The sequence below is a fragment of the Melospiza georgiana genome, chromosome 2 (assembly GCF_028018845.1).
Source record: "Melospiza georgiana isolate bMelGeo1 chromosome 2, bMelGeo1.pri, whole genome shotgun sequence".
In the NCBI taxonomy this organism is placed as follows: domain Eukaryota; kingdom Metazoa; phylum Chordata; class Aves; order Passeriformes; family Passerellidae; genus Melospiza; species Melospiza georgiana.
The window spans coordinates 76,430,187-76,446,140 of NC_080431.1; the positions used below are offsets into that span (position 1 = coordinate 76,430,187).

The following is a 15,954-nucleotide window of genomic DNA, read 5'->3' on the forward strand; positions in this document are numbered from 1 at the left end:
CCAGACAATGGGCCCCTGCCTCCAGGAGCGTGCGACTGAAATAAATCCACGGAGTTGAGCAGCCGCGCTCCGTCGTGACCGCGAGCCGAAGCTGGATTCTGACACACAAACTTCCATGCAGCATAAGCCAGGGGAGAGCATGCAGGTGAGCAGCATTTTTAACTCCTTAGCATGGCTTGTGTTCGTATCAGCCCTGACTCATGGGTTCTACACATAGGGTATGTATTAAATATCACTGTACTTGCACCACGTGTGTCTAATTGAGATAATTATGGCTGTTGGAGTGCTGGTGGGACTTGCAGTCTTTAATGCACTTATCCCCACAACATCTGATAAAGCGAGGAAGTCTTTTTATCTGTATATTATACAGAGGAAACTGAAGCCTAGACAGTTTTTTTTTTGCAATGCCAGGGAACTGAATCTGGGTTTTCCAAGCTGAAAGATAGCACTCAGTCTGTTGGTCTGTCTTGAAATAAGCAGTACAAATAGGCACAGAGAACAGTGCTTCTTGTAAATTGGGGATACTGAACTACTTCACTGTGATACGTCAGACATGATAAATTGCTACCGTTAAATAAAGTGTTAGGGAATTGTCGCGTAGCTATGGAGAGGCCACGCTGTTATTAAGGATGCAAAAGGCATACATTTCAGCTTATTCTTCCATATCCATATTGACTCTGAAGTGCAAACAATAATAAAAACTAAATTTTGCCAGTAAACTAACACAATTTATCTGGAGGACAGCACAGAAAGTGGGAGCAGAGCTCAATCCCTCCCTCCTTGTGAGTGGTGACGTGTCAGCTGATGAAGGCAGCCCAGGCAGGAGGCAGGGAATATTCATGCTATTTACTGTTCTGGTGAGGATTCAGTGAGATGGACTGGGGGTTGAGTCCTAAAAAATTAACAAGGATTGGAAATGTGTATCAGAACCAGTTACTGTACTCAGATCTGCTGTGTCGATACCACAAGATCACCATTTTCTCTGTTGTCATACAATAATGTGGGTACTTTGTCATCTCAGAAGTCAATGGTTGGTTCAACGCATGCAAAGGAGGTGCCAGAAGTGAAGGTGTTGGGGAAGTGGGGGCTTTATTCTGCTGGCTCAGATGTTATTCTCTAAAGGGCAGAGATGTCTCCAGATCTGCTCCTTTAGTAAGACCAAGACTCTCTGTGATTGAAATAATTGGCTTTTCATTTCCCAAGAGCATCTAGCATGTGAATGGGACTATTATTATGAATTTTGCTATTGCACAGGCATAAATCTGGAGTGATCACAAAGTTAGTCAAGATACGTGGCCTTATTGGAGAATTCAAAAATAACACACATGTGTCTAAACCAGAAGATTTCATCAGGAAAAAAGTCTCTTTCATGATGAGGTTATGTCTTGAATATGGCTGCAGATTGGCCTTCTAAGTTTTATTTGATATTGCTTGATATGCTGCAGTATTTCATTGTAATTTAATGGCAATTCCTATTCACACAGCTATACTAAATAGGTTCTTATACGTACCTATTACCTTGGTAGCCAGGTTTCTATGTCAAATCCTGAACATTCCATTATTATTAGAAATATAAAATCCATCTATTCCATCTGCTTTGTACAGTAAGGTGAACAAAATTGGAAGTAAAGTCACAGTGTGGTAACAGGGTAATTATTTTTTGGAGTTTCTTTTAATATACTTATGGTCAATTGTATTGAAGATGTATTATATCAGAGTTGTTCATTGCTGTTTTATCATGTGCTGTGAATTGAGAAATATTTTATCCTATCCCTGGATTTAAAAAAGCATGCTTAAGATTTTTAGAGAGGAAAATATGTCTTTGAAAAGGTGTAATTTGATCCTCTGAGCAATTTATACAATTCTTGACATGATCTACACCTTCTTGATGAAGATTTTTCTTCTTCCTAAGACATCACTGGAATGTCTGGGGATAAGAGAGACCTCATTCTACTTCAGTAAACTGAACAAACCAATATTTCATTTGAAGTTCACTTTATATGGTACATACAGTATGTTTATACAATCCCAAAATCTTTACTTCAAGAACAATTGTCTTCCATGGAAGCGGCCTCCTGAAATGTTTTCGTTAGTTTAAAAAAAAAAAAAAAAGAAAAAAAAAAAGAAAGAAAAAAGGATGTATTTACAGAGTTAAAATATAAACAATACACAGGGAAAAAGAATGTAATAGGCTTAAGGAAAGGAGAATACAGACCTATATACTTACAGGACCTTCCACCTAATTGCCTATAAATAATTGTCTTGTGCATATTACCCACATCAGAGCATGGTCTATAAGCCTGGGTGTCAGCTGCAGAGCTCAGCTGCTGTTTGTAAATGGTATTAACTGTGCTCTTGGTTTTTCTGTGCTTATCTGTATATAGTTTTGTTTTATTGGCACTGTACTGTAAGCATATTCTGCACTATGCAAATGTAAGAGCTGAGAAGCATATGGGCCGAATCCTGCAACATTCACTCAGGCAAATGGCCAATTCACTTGATGGGAACTTTTCCTGAGTAAGCAGTCGGAGCAGGCTCTCAGCTCCATCGTATGCCTCGGCTTGTTTTCAGGTATGACAACAGACACTGGTGCTTTGCAAGGAAGGAAAGGAAGGATATAAGACCCAGTACTGAGGGTAGATGCTTAGCTCTGTTCTTCTCAAGACTTAAGATCTACTGAGATGCTGCAAAAGGCAGAGTCAGCACAGTGACACCTCTCCAGCCTTTAGCAGCCTGATAAAAACCTGCTAATAAAAAGAAAGACCCTCACAAAAGGAAAGAGTCTTCAGGACAAGAGGAAAGGGCCTCGAGTTGTGCCAGGGGAGGTTTAGGCTAGATATTAGGAAAAATTTCTTCACTGAACAGACTGCCCAGGGAAGTGGGGGAATCACCATCCTCAGAAGCATTCAAAAGACTTGTGGATGTGGCACTTGAGGACATGGGTTACTGATGGACTTGACACTGCTAGGTCAGCAGTTGGTCTTTTCTAATCTTAGTAATTCTGTGATTGAATACGTGATAGCATTTCTCTGTCCCCAGTCTGGACATAATCTCATGGCACCATGAGATTATGGTAGTGGAAACATCTCTCTAGTCAATGCAGGCAGATTTAAGCTGCAAGAATTCATGGAGCGAAGAGAAAGAGAAGGGAAATCCTGCTTTTGATAAAGAGCACCAGTGATTTCTGCTCCACCACCTTGTTCAAGAGCTTTGTCAGAGAGACATAACTCAAAGTGGGAACTTCAGGATTCAGCTCTGCATCCAGCTCTGGTTCAGCCCTGCCATCTATCATACAGGAATGGGGTTTTGCCCTTTAACTGTGTAGGTGGCTAAAAGCTCTGTCCTGTTTCCTGATCTCTCTATATTACATAGTCCAAGCTGTGGTGACCAGCAATATGTTGTGAACTTCAGGTCCAAGACCTACAAAAGCTCACACAGGTGCTTTTCTTAATTGACTCCAATTTTGTCTGCACTGCCCCTCACAGCTTGATATGTACCAGAGAAGCTGGATTTGATCTAGCTACCATGGGAACCAGTGCAGCACTGATGCTGTAGCACACATTTCAGCATGATCCCCACACAGACCCTGGTTACCCACTTGGGGCTGCTAAAGTGTGTTGAGCACTGGGCTGTGTGCTCCCCGTGCTAATGTCATCCCTAATAGCTATTCTGATGGTAGCAGTGATACTCATATTTTTCTTTCTCCTGCAGACATTTCTTTCATCAGTGCCTGATTGGAAACTTAAGCTTCAGCCCTTACTCATGTTCCTCATCCTCATCCTCATGAATCTCATGCACCTTTTAAACAAAATAGCTAATATTCCTCATCCTCATGTCCTCATGCACCTTTAAAACAAAAGAGCTAATTCAAATAGAAGCTTAAAGGTCAAACACTCCAGACCTGGTTTTGCAAACCTTCTTGTACATAACTTTTCCCCTTCTATTAAAAAAAAATTCTCATCAGGAAATGTTGGCAAAAAGGGTTTAATTACAGAAATCATTTTGCACCCTATGGAGAAAGCATGAAGAATGGCATATTTCTGCATTTGAATTGCACATTCATCAAGAAAAGAGTGATTTCCCCTTAAGAATTTTCTGGAGGAGGAGAAAAGAGCATTGAACCCTGGGGTGTGTATTTTATAGTCTCTGAAAGGCAAATGGTTTCACTTCCATTGATTAAAATACATGGGTTTTCCCTCTGGATTATTCTCCTGGATGTAGAAAAAAATTAAAATCTTTAGTAGCGGCTGTCAAGTAGTGCAGCCCCTTAGGAGATGTCTCCACTAAGGCAAAGGGCTCACCAAACCAACTGCTGTTGAACTTGGCCAGCCAGAAGCCTTTGACCACAAGATGTTGCTTTTTTTACTTGATGAATGGGGACTTTACAAAATGTGTTTTCATTGTTTCGTTGGAGAGAATGCCAACATGGAAACACAAGCCGGCATTGGGAGCACCAGGCGCCAATCAGAGTGGCAGCTCCAGCACTTGCTGTCCTTGCTCTCTGGCATACAGGGTCTAAAAGGCATTAGCCTTGTCATTCACCTTCTTGTCCCACAGGTGTGGCTTCTTTACAAACTCTTACAAACCCTGCATGGAGGAGAACTTGGCTCAATAGTCACTGTTCTCAAGGAGCAAAGTGCAAAATTGCTGGGGTGCAGGACCCAGGCACAACGTTGCAGGCTGATGAAAACTGATATTTTGAATGTACATCTTCATAAAATATGCTCCAAATTGGTATTCAGCACACTTCTGTGACCACAGTAATTCACTATGAATTGAAGCAGGAGCAGGATTTTCCTAAGCAAAGTCACTTTTTTCCATTAAATTACTATTGTTCTTTTTTTACCAGGAGCATTATTGTCTAGTTCTGTTAACAGAAAAAGGCCAATTACACAAACAGTGCTGACCTGTTAAACTTGAATTCACCAGCCAGAATTCAAATAAACAGCATTCTACTCCCCAATTGAGTTTACTGATCTTTTCTTAATAATGTCACTTGAGTTTTAAAAAAACCAAAAAAATGTCTGAGGTGAATGGGTATATCAACTAAGTGTTTCAAAACCACAGGAAAGTAATGCAAACTGTAAGAGCACTAAGAACAAGAAAAAGTTATATGTAATTGGAAGAGAAGATGTTCCATTTCCTTTCTAAAATCAAATGCAAACTGCTCATGTGACTGATTTAGTATTGAACAAGAGACGAAAAATTGCTTCTTGGCATTTAAATGGAAATGTTTCTTGTTCCGAAATTTTGGAAGCTTGCATACTGTATGATTTTTGAAAGGCTTATACAATTACCATTGAATTTGGATGAGGTCTATTCCTAACAATATATATATTTCTCAGTTAAACTTTTTTCTTCCGGAGACCTAAATTACCTTTGTCTAGAGTCTAGATTCCTGATGCGGAATATATTCCAGAGGTAATAAGGCCAATGCAAATATATTTCATTTTCAATATGTATGTCTGAAAAAAACCAGTGAACAGCAGCAGCTGTTTTGCAATGCAGACCTTTATGTCGAGGACTCTGCTGTTTTAGGATGATGTTCTGATTTGCCGTGCGCCTTTTTACTGAGATTTCTGGATTTGGAATAAAACACATATCTTACCTCTTGCTTTCCACAAAGGCTTGAAATTTTAGGACAGAAGAAAAAGGCAGACCACAGCAGACTTGCATCTGGCTGATTTAAAGGTATGCCATGAAGAGGATGATTCCCATGTAGCTCAAAGCACTGCAGGAAGTACTGCAGTCCATTATGTTCAGCACTCCTCTTACAATGCGGGTTAGGGCTGAATCCAGCGTCACTCCAAGATTTGTGATGTCAACACAAATCCTGTTGCTGAAAAGTTTTGTAAGAGTAAATTTTGAGGAGGGACTCAAAAGAGAAAAATGTGATTATTTGGGGAATGAGAAAATGATAGGCTGAGTGTAAATGGCAATGGGTGATACAGCATGACAGGGATAAGTTATTGAGGACATGCCCAAGGTCAGGCAGTGAAGCAGTAGCAGGGCCTGACACTTAGCAACACTGTAACCCTCTCTTTCTTCAGAGCATGTTGAATAGCAGCGTTAAACAGACCTAAATTCTTGTCACTACTGTTAAAAATTATTTAAAAACAGATAAAACCAAACGAATCCCCCCCCTCCCCCCAAATAAATAAAAGGCAGAAACTGGTAGCATTGATCTTCTTTCTGAGAATTTGACTTTAATTATCAAACAGTACAATTCTGTAAAATAAGTTTAAAAATAGTAATTGATAATGATAATCATGTCATCCCCTGATGCCATTGTGGATGATGCCCCCTGACTCCAAAAGCAAGACATTATGCAAGCTGCCTAACTAGAGGCACAGGAGAAACAGAGGTTTCCTCCTCCTTGTGATGTGGCCTGAAACTAGAGTCCACCTGACCCCAAGAAGAGAGGGAGTTTCACCATGGCCAGGGCATGAAGGCACCACCTGAGGCAGATCTCCACTTCTTGCCTCCATCCTGATCCCCACTCCATTCTCACGCTAAAGCCAGTGCCATTCCGACCCATCCCCATATGTAATCCATGGCCAAGACCAGCCCATTCCTATCATACCCAAGCACATCCTCTCCTGTCCCTATTACCTTGTCATTCTCATGTCCACACTTGACCCATGGCCTCACCATGCCCATGGGTCTGTCCATGCCCACATCACGTCCATCCCCTCCCCATAGCCCCGTCCATGCTCTCTCCATGCCATGCATGCCTACGTGCACGCCCAAATCCCCTTCATGCCCATGCCATGCCCGAGCCCTTCTCCCAGTGCCCATGCCTATGTCTGTGTCCTCCCCTGATCCATGCCTATGCCACGACTGCATCCTGCCCATGCCTGAGCCTATTGCCACCTCATGCCGATGTCCGTGTTCTCCCCATGCCCGTGTCTCTGTACATCCCTGGCCCATGTCTATTCTGTGATCGTGGCCATGCCCATGTCTGTATGTCCTCAGCCCCACGTCCCTGCCGTGCCCGTGTCTGTGTCCTCCTCCCCAGCCCCACGCCTCTGCCATGTCCATGCCCATGCCAGCCCACGCCTGTTCCCACCCCGTGCCCCTCTCCCCGCATCCGCAGGCCGTGTCCGAGCTGTTCCCACGCCGCTGGGGCGGGCAGCCGCCCGCCGCATGTGCGCCTGTCATTCCAGCCGGGAGCGCCGGCTCCTGCCTCCCATTCATGTAACCTGTGTGTGTCTCTCTTTCTCTCTGTGTGTAACAGCGAGAGGGAGAGAGCGAGCGAGGCACGGAGAGAGGGAGGAGGAGGGGGGAAGCTTTAAATAAAGCCTTTGGATTGCAGCTGCTTATTTTGGGCAGTCCTACCAGGACGATTCCTGTCAGGAAAGAAGCTGGACCGGTCGTTGTTCTTTTTTTTTTTTTTTTTTTAAATTTATTTTGATTTTGATTTTTGGGGGTGGCAGCGGTGTATGTCTGAGCTGCCTGCGGAGATGAGCTCCGGTGCCTGCCTGTAGTTTCCACTTTGGGATCGCTGGACACAGAAGTGGCATTTCGGTGGGGGGAAGCTGCAGACATGGTAAGCTTCGCTTTTCCTCTGAAAAGTGTATTTATGCCATAGACCCTTCTTGAATTTTCCCTTCCCCCTTCCCTCTTCCCACCAAACAGCCAGGCACACAGGCTGGGGCTGGGGAGAAGCTCTCTGAATCCCTGGCTTTCCCTCCCCAGCATCCATCCTTCCCTCCTGCCCAGCTCCCTGCCCTCCCCTCGCACAGTTTGCAGCAATTCGGAGGGAAGCAAAGATGCTGCGGGAAGCTTCGGGCTGGGGCGGGGGGGGAGGATCAGGCACCCCCAGACTGCCAAAACCTTGCTTCAGGGTATGTTTGGAGTGGATTCTCCCACCCAACCTTCCCCCTCCCCGACCCTTCCCTCTGCACCCCGAGCGGGGCGGCTGTGCTGGGGGAAGGCAGCAGTGCAGATTGGGAGGCACTGGAGCAAGGATGCAGCTTTCAGATCAATCGGTGTTATTTATGTAATAGTAAAAGCAGGGAGGAAAGGAGGCAGAAAAAAATAGAATAAGAAAGAAGTGCCTTGGTGTTTGTCAGCCCACAAGGCTCCTTCGGCTCTGTCTGAGACCCCCATACTCATGTCCTCATGTCCTGCTGCAGGGTGGTGCGTGGTGGGAGTGTGTGTATGTTTACATTTGGATCCGCGCTAGAATCGGGGGTGACGATGGGGTCTCCCATTTTCCAAGGAAAGGTGGGTTTGCCTCCAACAAAAAGCAAAAAAAAAAAAAAAAAAAAAAAAAAAAAAAAAAAAAAAAAAAAAAAAAGAAAGAAATGCGCTTGACTGCAAGTTGAGTGACAAGTCTGTTTCTTAGGCATTAAATGTTAAAGCCCTGCTTCCAGCCATGCCCTGCCAGGATTAAAAGATCGCCCAAATAGTGTGGTGTTGGAGAAAAGATGCTGGAGTGCCTGGAAGAAATGCAGTGGTTCAGACTCGTGCTTGTATTCTCAGCAATTTGCATTCTCAAATACAAATTTGGGCTGTTGAACCTGAAACCAGGCTGCTACCAGAGGGCATTTATTTCCTGGGATTTGTTTTGATTGAAAATATAGTGTAAAATATCTGGGATATTTTACTTCAAAAAAGTGGTAGTTAAGAAATTTCTAAATCTTTAAAAAATAATAATTAGCTCCCCCCCAAAACTCTAGAAGTATTCACAAGGCAGTATTTATTTACTTTCTTATCATGACCACACTTAGAAATTCACGGTGGTTACAACCATGTAAGCACATGATTTGAAAACAAAAACAAAATGAAAAATGAAACAAAACAAACTAAAAAAAAGAACCCCAAAACCAAAACCCAGCCAAAAAACCATATTTATGCCATTACCTTTTTTTAGGGGATACATAGTCCGAAATACATTTTTCATACAGCCAAAACAGAAATTACTAAATGGTCATTGAATAGATGGGTAAGACCTTTCTGCATCTTGAATGCATTTGCTCATGGTTTTTCCTGGAAAGTTCAATTTCTTATGATTTAAAAATAATAAATAAAGAAGACAATACACCAAACTCCTAAATCAAACTAAAAATTAGTCTCTCCACCTCAACCCTATCTTCCTTCTTAACTTTTTGCAGTGAAGCCTCACCTCTACAGCCGCATCTTTTTCTTTTTTTTTTTCTCCCCCGAGAAAAGTCCCAGGTGAAGGGAGGGCCATAAAATGAGAAAATGAGAGCAAATCTTTGAAGTTTGAAGTTGTCTGTGTGCTTTTTATAGGTAAACTTCTGCTTTAGTCTGGCAAGTTGTTAGCGTGCCGCTCTCTGCTCTGGGGCGCCGGAGCTGGGTAGGGGAAATTGGCAGCTCCCAGCCTATCCCAATCCCATTTCTTTCGGCTTCGCTGACCCTAATAAAATTGCCTGCTAGTAGTGTAGCCCCTCCTCTCCTATGGAAAGTGCTCTGCTCCCAACATGTGCACCATATGTGCCTGCAATACCCAAGGCTTAGCACACATTCACCTATAGCATGCCAGCAGTCCACGTATGCCACCCGCACTCTGGCTCTGGCAGGAGCCGGGGATTGGCCGTCAGGAACCCCAACCTCTCCCCTGGTAGCTGGGGGAGGCTGGGGCTGAGCCAGTGATTTGTATTTAATTTATTTCATTGGCCTCTTCAGAGCCAGGCGCCTCCCACCTAGTGCCTCTGCCTGTAGCACTTTTATGGGCTTGAGTGGAAAAAACAAGGAGTATGTGTGTGTATATATATTTATCTATATATATATATATATATATATATGTGTGTGTAGTGCAGTGGGGGGGAGCATAAAGTGAGGAAGATGCGTCCCTTGCACAGTTTTGCAGCGAGGCAGGACTTCAGAGCAGCTCACTCGACTCTGCCTGTGTTACAGGGCTGAAGGAATTTGCTCGTTTGTGGCCATTTCGAGCTGCCCGTCCTTGTAAAATTCCCAGCTCCCAGACTCTGCCACGCTGCTGGATCACTCCTTGCTGGAGTGGGCTGGTTTGTAGCCAGGAGAATTCCTTGCTGCCCTGATCCCTTGAGAAGGCAATCCCCAGGTCAGTGCATGGCCAAAGAAAAGTAGGTTCTGTGCTAATTTGCAGCCGGTCTGGAGGCAGAGAGGGGGCCAACAGTGAGGTCTCAGTGTGTGGCCGGGCATTTCCCAGGCACCTGAAAATGAAACCTGTGTTGCACCTTCCTTGGGAGCAGGACCTCTGCTTTGCACCCACCATCCCAGGAAGGGGGTCTGCACACACGACCGGGGCAGGGGAGGAGGAGAGCTACCTTTGCAGACAACCTGTTTCACTTTTTTCCCCTTTTTTCCCTCAAAAAAGAATCACCAAGATTGGGAATTACTGGCCACTGCTCTGAGATGCACTATATCTTTACAGGGACTCTGCCTCTGTGCCTCACCCTCCTTTCTCATACATACACACATGAATGTGTTCACATCCTCACAAGGGGAGATTTTCAATTCATCTGTTATTTATATGTGTGACCTGGAGAAGAAATGTGATATTTTGGTGAAGAAAGAGGGTCATTAATATGGAAAAAATGGTCTCAGGTTGTTCTTTGGCAAGGAAAGGAGTAAGAGGCAAAAGGAGATGCAGAAGTTTACTTCATAGTTTCCTTTTCTCATTAGCAAAGGGTCCTGGTTTAGAAAGGCTTTTCTGGGGAGAATTTGCCTTCTCTAATTTTAAAGGATAGGGAAAAATCATCCAGAGATAAGGGTAAAACTGCTCTTCTGGTTTTCACTGGTGGGGGGGGAAATAGTCTCCCCTCCCCCTGATTTAATTTACTACATGGATAGAAAAAGAGAGACATCTCTCTAATTTCAGTGGGTTTGGGGAAGGAGTGAGATTTGGGCTGAGAAGGCTGCAATTTTAAGTCCATGTAGCTTAATTATTTTCCTTGACTCATTTAAAATAGATGCTTTCCTTTTATTTTGGTGAGCAGATAGTATGCTGGCAAGGGAAAATGTTATTTTTGTTTTACAAAGTGAATTTCTTATTTTATTTTATTTTATTGGTTTCCTGGAGTGCATAATAACGAAATGTTATTTCATTCTGTCTACAACATATACACTATTCCAATTAAGAGCCTACTGTGATTATTTTTAACCTGGTAGTTTGCCATTTCTCTGCTCAGGAGAATAAAACATTGAGTTCTTGCACTTTAAAATAGCTGAGATGCTTAAGCAGAACTACCTTTTCCCTGGGAAAGTCATTTCCAGTTCTGTTGAGTTCCCACTTCAATGGTTCATTTTCTGACAGAATCACATCTTTACAAGAAGAAGAACTATGATCTTATGTAACTTGATGTTTCCAGATCAAAAGTTACAAATATTGCAGTAATACCATGAAGAGAGAGATTTGACAGGAGGAATGTTGCGTGGCATATTTATTATTAGGATTTCAAATCAAGGCGGTTTTAAAAATTTATGGAGGGGAAAAGCAGAATTAAAAAAAGATGAATAAACAAAACCTCGCTAGTTTTGTATCTTTAACATCACTTTTCCCTTTTATCTTAACTGTGTAGACGGTTGAGATTTCATTTTTTCTTTTCTTAAAGCAAACTCTTGTGTTTAAAAAATGCGTAGTTGTAATTTCGAGAGATGAAGTAGCTTGAAACTCGCTCTCTCTAAGATTTGATTCAAAGAAATGAAACCCTGTAAATCAATGTCAATTCAGATTTAAAGACTGGCTGTTACCTGCCCTGTTACAAGGTCCATCAGCATAGCTTATTGTAACTAAAAGCTAAAATACTCTGTTTCTGCTTCGAACTGACAAATTGGCATTGCTAGGTGCTTTGACAGAGTAACTTGCACCACTTGCCAGTGAATTGGGTATTCATGGATCCTTGACCGATATGTTTCAGAGAAAAATGTCCTATAATGTGACACTTTTTAAAAGCATAAGTATATATGTGCATTTCCTCTTTGCTCTAGATTAAAAGGAAAAAGAATCATGGAGAAATTTATATCTTAATTATGTCAGCCTAACAAGAGGAGTGGTGCTGTAGCATGGCTATAGGACTTACAGTAGTCAGGAATAAATGTACAATTTTCATTCTTCTGTGCTGTTTCACCCTTGATTCCCTTGATAGATAAATAATTTTGTTAGAAACATATAGCTTTTTTTTTTTTTTTGCCAGCTGTTCTACTCTCCCTGGAGCATCTGTAGAGACAGAGTTGAAATGTGAGTAGGAGGGCATGTTTCCTTGTCTGTGTGCAGTGACAAACACTTCTTACAGAAAGTTCAAATTTTGGAAAGTTTAAGCCTTACTCACAAAAATCCTTTTGCCTTTATACCAAATTGCTTGGAATGGAGCTGTTTGTGCTGTAGGGGGATTCAAACTTCGAATGTTGCCCTGCTGGATATCAGCAGAGGTGATCTTTTGAATGTGAAGATGTCCATGAAAGCAGGCACAGATTTCTCTGTTCTTCCAGTGTGTTGGCAGCAAGAAGAAGGAAAGCCTATTATGAAACAAATTAGGGCTGACAGATAAGTTTCCTTTTCCAAGTTAAAGTTGCTTTCTAGGATGTGACACAATCCTTGTTCTTTTTTTTTTTTTTTAAGTGGGGGGAAGAAGAAAAAAGGAGAGAGGAGTTGCTGATGTTCGATTTAGGTGGAGGAGCTCACTGAAGTGCATCTATCAGTTCATTTAAATGGGGATGGCTCAGTGAGATTTCACCAATATCTCCACACATTTTACTGAAGTAGCATTTGCTGTGCTCTAGGATAAGCACTGCAGCCAGAATGCTGCTCCACTGCCCTAATCACTGCTAGGCACTGGTGGCAGATGTGCTACCCCAGCAGCAACAGCAAACATGAAAGCAGGAGATGTCTCACTCCCCATTGCTTTAGGTCTTATGTGATTATTCAGTGCAGTTTTCTCCTTAAGCACAGAGTAGAAGCTGTATCACTTGCCTGCACAGGTGTTTGCACACACTGAGACTTCAAAGTATTCTGGAGATTGATTAGTTATACAGTAAAAAGTTAGAAACACAAGATTAAATCCTATTTTTCTGTTTTAGTCTAACCCTGCATCATGTGTGCAATAAGGGCTCGTAGGCTTTCTTGTCACCCCCTCCAAAACTCCAAAATGTCTACTGTAAATCTTAAAATTGCTTTAAAAAATCCATTCTGGGCCTGTTTCTTCTGGGGAATATTGGGTCAATTCATAAAATCAATCTTGGTTTTCTATATCAGGAGTTGCACCCAATGAACCTTACGGATCCCTTCCAACTCAGGATATTCTATGATCCTATGATATCATGCTGTGTGGAGTATAAGAGAAGCCAGGATTCATTTCCTAGGCAGCAGCATCTTCAAGCACTGTCTGTTTGCATAAGAGCAAAGTCCTGGAGGCCTGCAATTCATAAACAATTTCTTCCACTGGGTCATCTGGACTTAAATGGGTCAGTCTTACAAATGAACTGAACTCCCAAATTGTATAATGGAAGGTTTTCAATATTCTGCTAGTTCCTTTTGAACTGCCTCTGTGTCTTTGGATGCTGAAAAACATTTCATCCTTTTCTCTGTAACATAAAGAAGAATAGGAAGGGAGAGTTTGGTCAGCCAAAAAGCTTTTAGAAGCGACTGCCAGAAGTGGTTGGAAAAACTGGCAGAGCATGAGAGATGCTGGAATTTTCTTTCTGCCTGTTGATACAAACAGCATTAGGTGGTTGGGCTGTGGGCAGCACAGATCCTGTCAGTTTGGAACAAGCAAATGCTTCTATTTCTAGAAAATTACCCTTTGGGCAGCTGGGTTTAAGGTGTGATCAGCCTTTTGGCACAGACTTTTGTTCTAGAAAGCAGAGAACCATCTCAAGAGCCAGCTGGCCAATGTGTTCCCACAGGCAGAGCCGTGATCAGGGATTACTTACGGTGTTTCCTTACGGTGGTGCTAAAACAATGCAAAGTTCACACAGCCTTTAATTGCTGCTGTGGATGTTTGACACTCCAGCAGATCAGCCTCTGAGCTGTCAAGATGATCATCCATGCACTGCAACATACTCTAACGCAATTATGAAATGTTGGGTTGATGGACTTGCCCAGCATTGTCCACAGTCTTGGGGCATCATTTGGCTACCTCAATCTGAAACACATTTCTCCTCATTCTACAATCCTCTGCTTGGTGAGTACCAACCTCCCAGCTCTGCAGCGGGTGAGACAGGGATTGTGAACCTCCTCTTCTACTCCTCATTCTCACTGCTTCATCTCCAGGCCAGCTCAGGTAAAACACTGTCTTGTAAATAATTACTGTTTCATTATTCAGACACCTGAGTAAGGCAACTTTTATTGTGATTTTTACTTAAATTATGGGTCTCCAATATATACTTTAAAATCATATTATTGGTCTGTTAGTCTCATTTTTGTTGATTTCTTTTGGTTTTATGGAGTCGTCCAAGAGATAGTAGCTTTGTGACATTGCCTCATTTTGGTCACTCTCTGTGTGTCAATGGCTTAGTTTTACAGAGTACTCTGCCTCTCTAAACAGATCTCAGCCCATCCCACTCAGTCTGGTCTTCTCCTCATGCCTTGCCTCATCCAGCTCCTTTCTACAATCCTGTTTTCACCTCTCTAACCCCTGCTCTCCAAGTCTCTCATCCCAACTTCATTCAGTTCCTACCAGCTTGAGGTCATACCAAGAACCAGAGAGCATCTCTGATTGCAGTTCTGACACTTGAATACAGACCTGGCACTTCCCATAGCATAAAACATCTTGTCTTGTCATACACAGGTAGAAATGTAAGTGATGGAAGCTGGCAAATATGTACAAATGCACCCAGGAGCATGTAGCAACGGTGTTTTTATCAGAGATGTCTAAACTTGGCTTAATTCACACAGATAGGCACAAAACTCATTAGAAGAAAAACAGTTCTCTCCCAGGCAAATTTCAAGTCCTTCCTCTAAAGTCCTAAAAATCCCAGAGGAGGTTTCAGAAAGAAAGCTAAAGCTTTTTTTTTTTTTAAACGTTAGTAAAACAACATATTTTTCCTTAGCCTTGTTCTCAGAATCTGCTGAACTGTTTTGACTGAAAATTTCCAAAAAACTTCAGCCTGAGGCAGACAGCTGGCATGGAAATTTTCAGGCCAAACAATTTGCTTAGTATAGTTATAAGAAACTGTGAATGCTGTTTTATTATTAAAGCTGCTTCACTCTTCCCATAATTGACAGCACTACCAACTTTGCCTTTTCCTAATAAACAGAGAACTGGAGATTGTGTTACAAACTAATTTCGTACTTGTGTGTTTTATAGGTTTTTTTTTTATATTGGAAATTTATTATAGATCTGACACATGCATTTCAGCATATGTTAGCAGATGATGAAATCTCAAGCTTCTTGGAAACTGAAGTGAATACAAGTAATGAGAATCCCACAAAGTCACATCAAAGTGATACAGCATTGCAAGATTTGTAGGATGGAATTAAATCCAAAGAAATCTCAGGAGATCTTGCACTGACGGAGCAAACCCACAAATTCCCATGTATCCCACCCTCAGGTTCAGTGTCCTGCTGACAGAGGAATTATTATTTAGTATAGAAACATTATATTGTAACAGCAACTGTTATCACAAACCAGAGCCAAAAAACCCCCCCAAAAAAACAAGGGGAAAAACCAAATGGAAACCCAGAAAACTGAAAGAACAGATAATTGCATTTTGATGTGGCCAGCTTTTTTCTCTCTTTATCATCATCACAAGTGACTCTCAGGCTGCAGTTTCACATCAGAGCCAAATTCAGGACCCACTGGCATGGAAGGAGAGGGGTCCTGCTCTCCCACTCTCCTCCCCTCACAATGTCCTCCCTCCCCAGCTTCTGTCCTTTGATTCCTTCAGAACATGTCTGATGATTTATGCCTTTTTGACAAGGGCACTAGCGGTAGGACAAGGGGTAACCGTTTAAGATAAGAGAGGGCAGATTTAGATTAGATGTTAGGAAAAGCTCTTTCCTGT

The 15,954-nt window shown here is 42.3% G+C and overlaps 1 protein-coding gene across 5 annotated transcripts in view; it reads left to right on the forward strand.

The window, feature by feature from the left end:
- The first annotated feature begins 7,416 nt into the window (after positions 1 to 7,416).
- The window catches only part of TENM4 (teneurin transmembrane protein 4), a 594,684-nt gene continuing 586,146 nt past the window's right edge, over positions 7,417 to 15,954 (forward strand). For all 5 annotated transcript variants that reach the window (XM_058018885.1, XM_058018886.1, XM_058018887.1 and 2 more), the window contains exon 1: positions 7,417 to 7,549. The gene's annotated coding sequence lies outside the window, so the exon portion shown is untranslated. The remainder of the gene's footprint in view (positions 7,550 to 15,954) is intronic.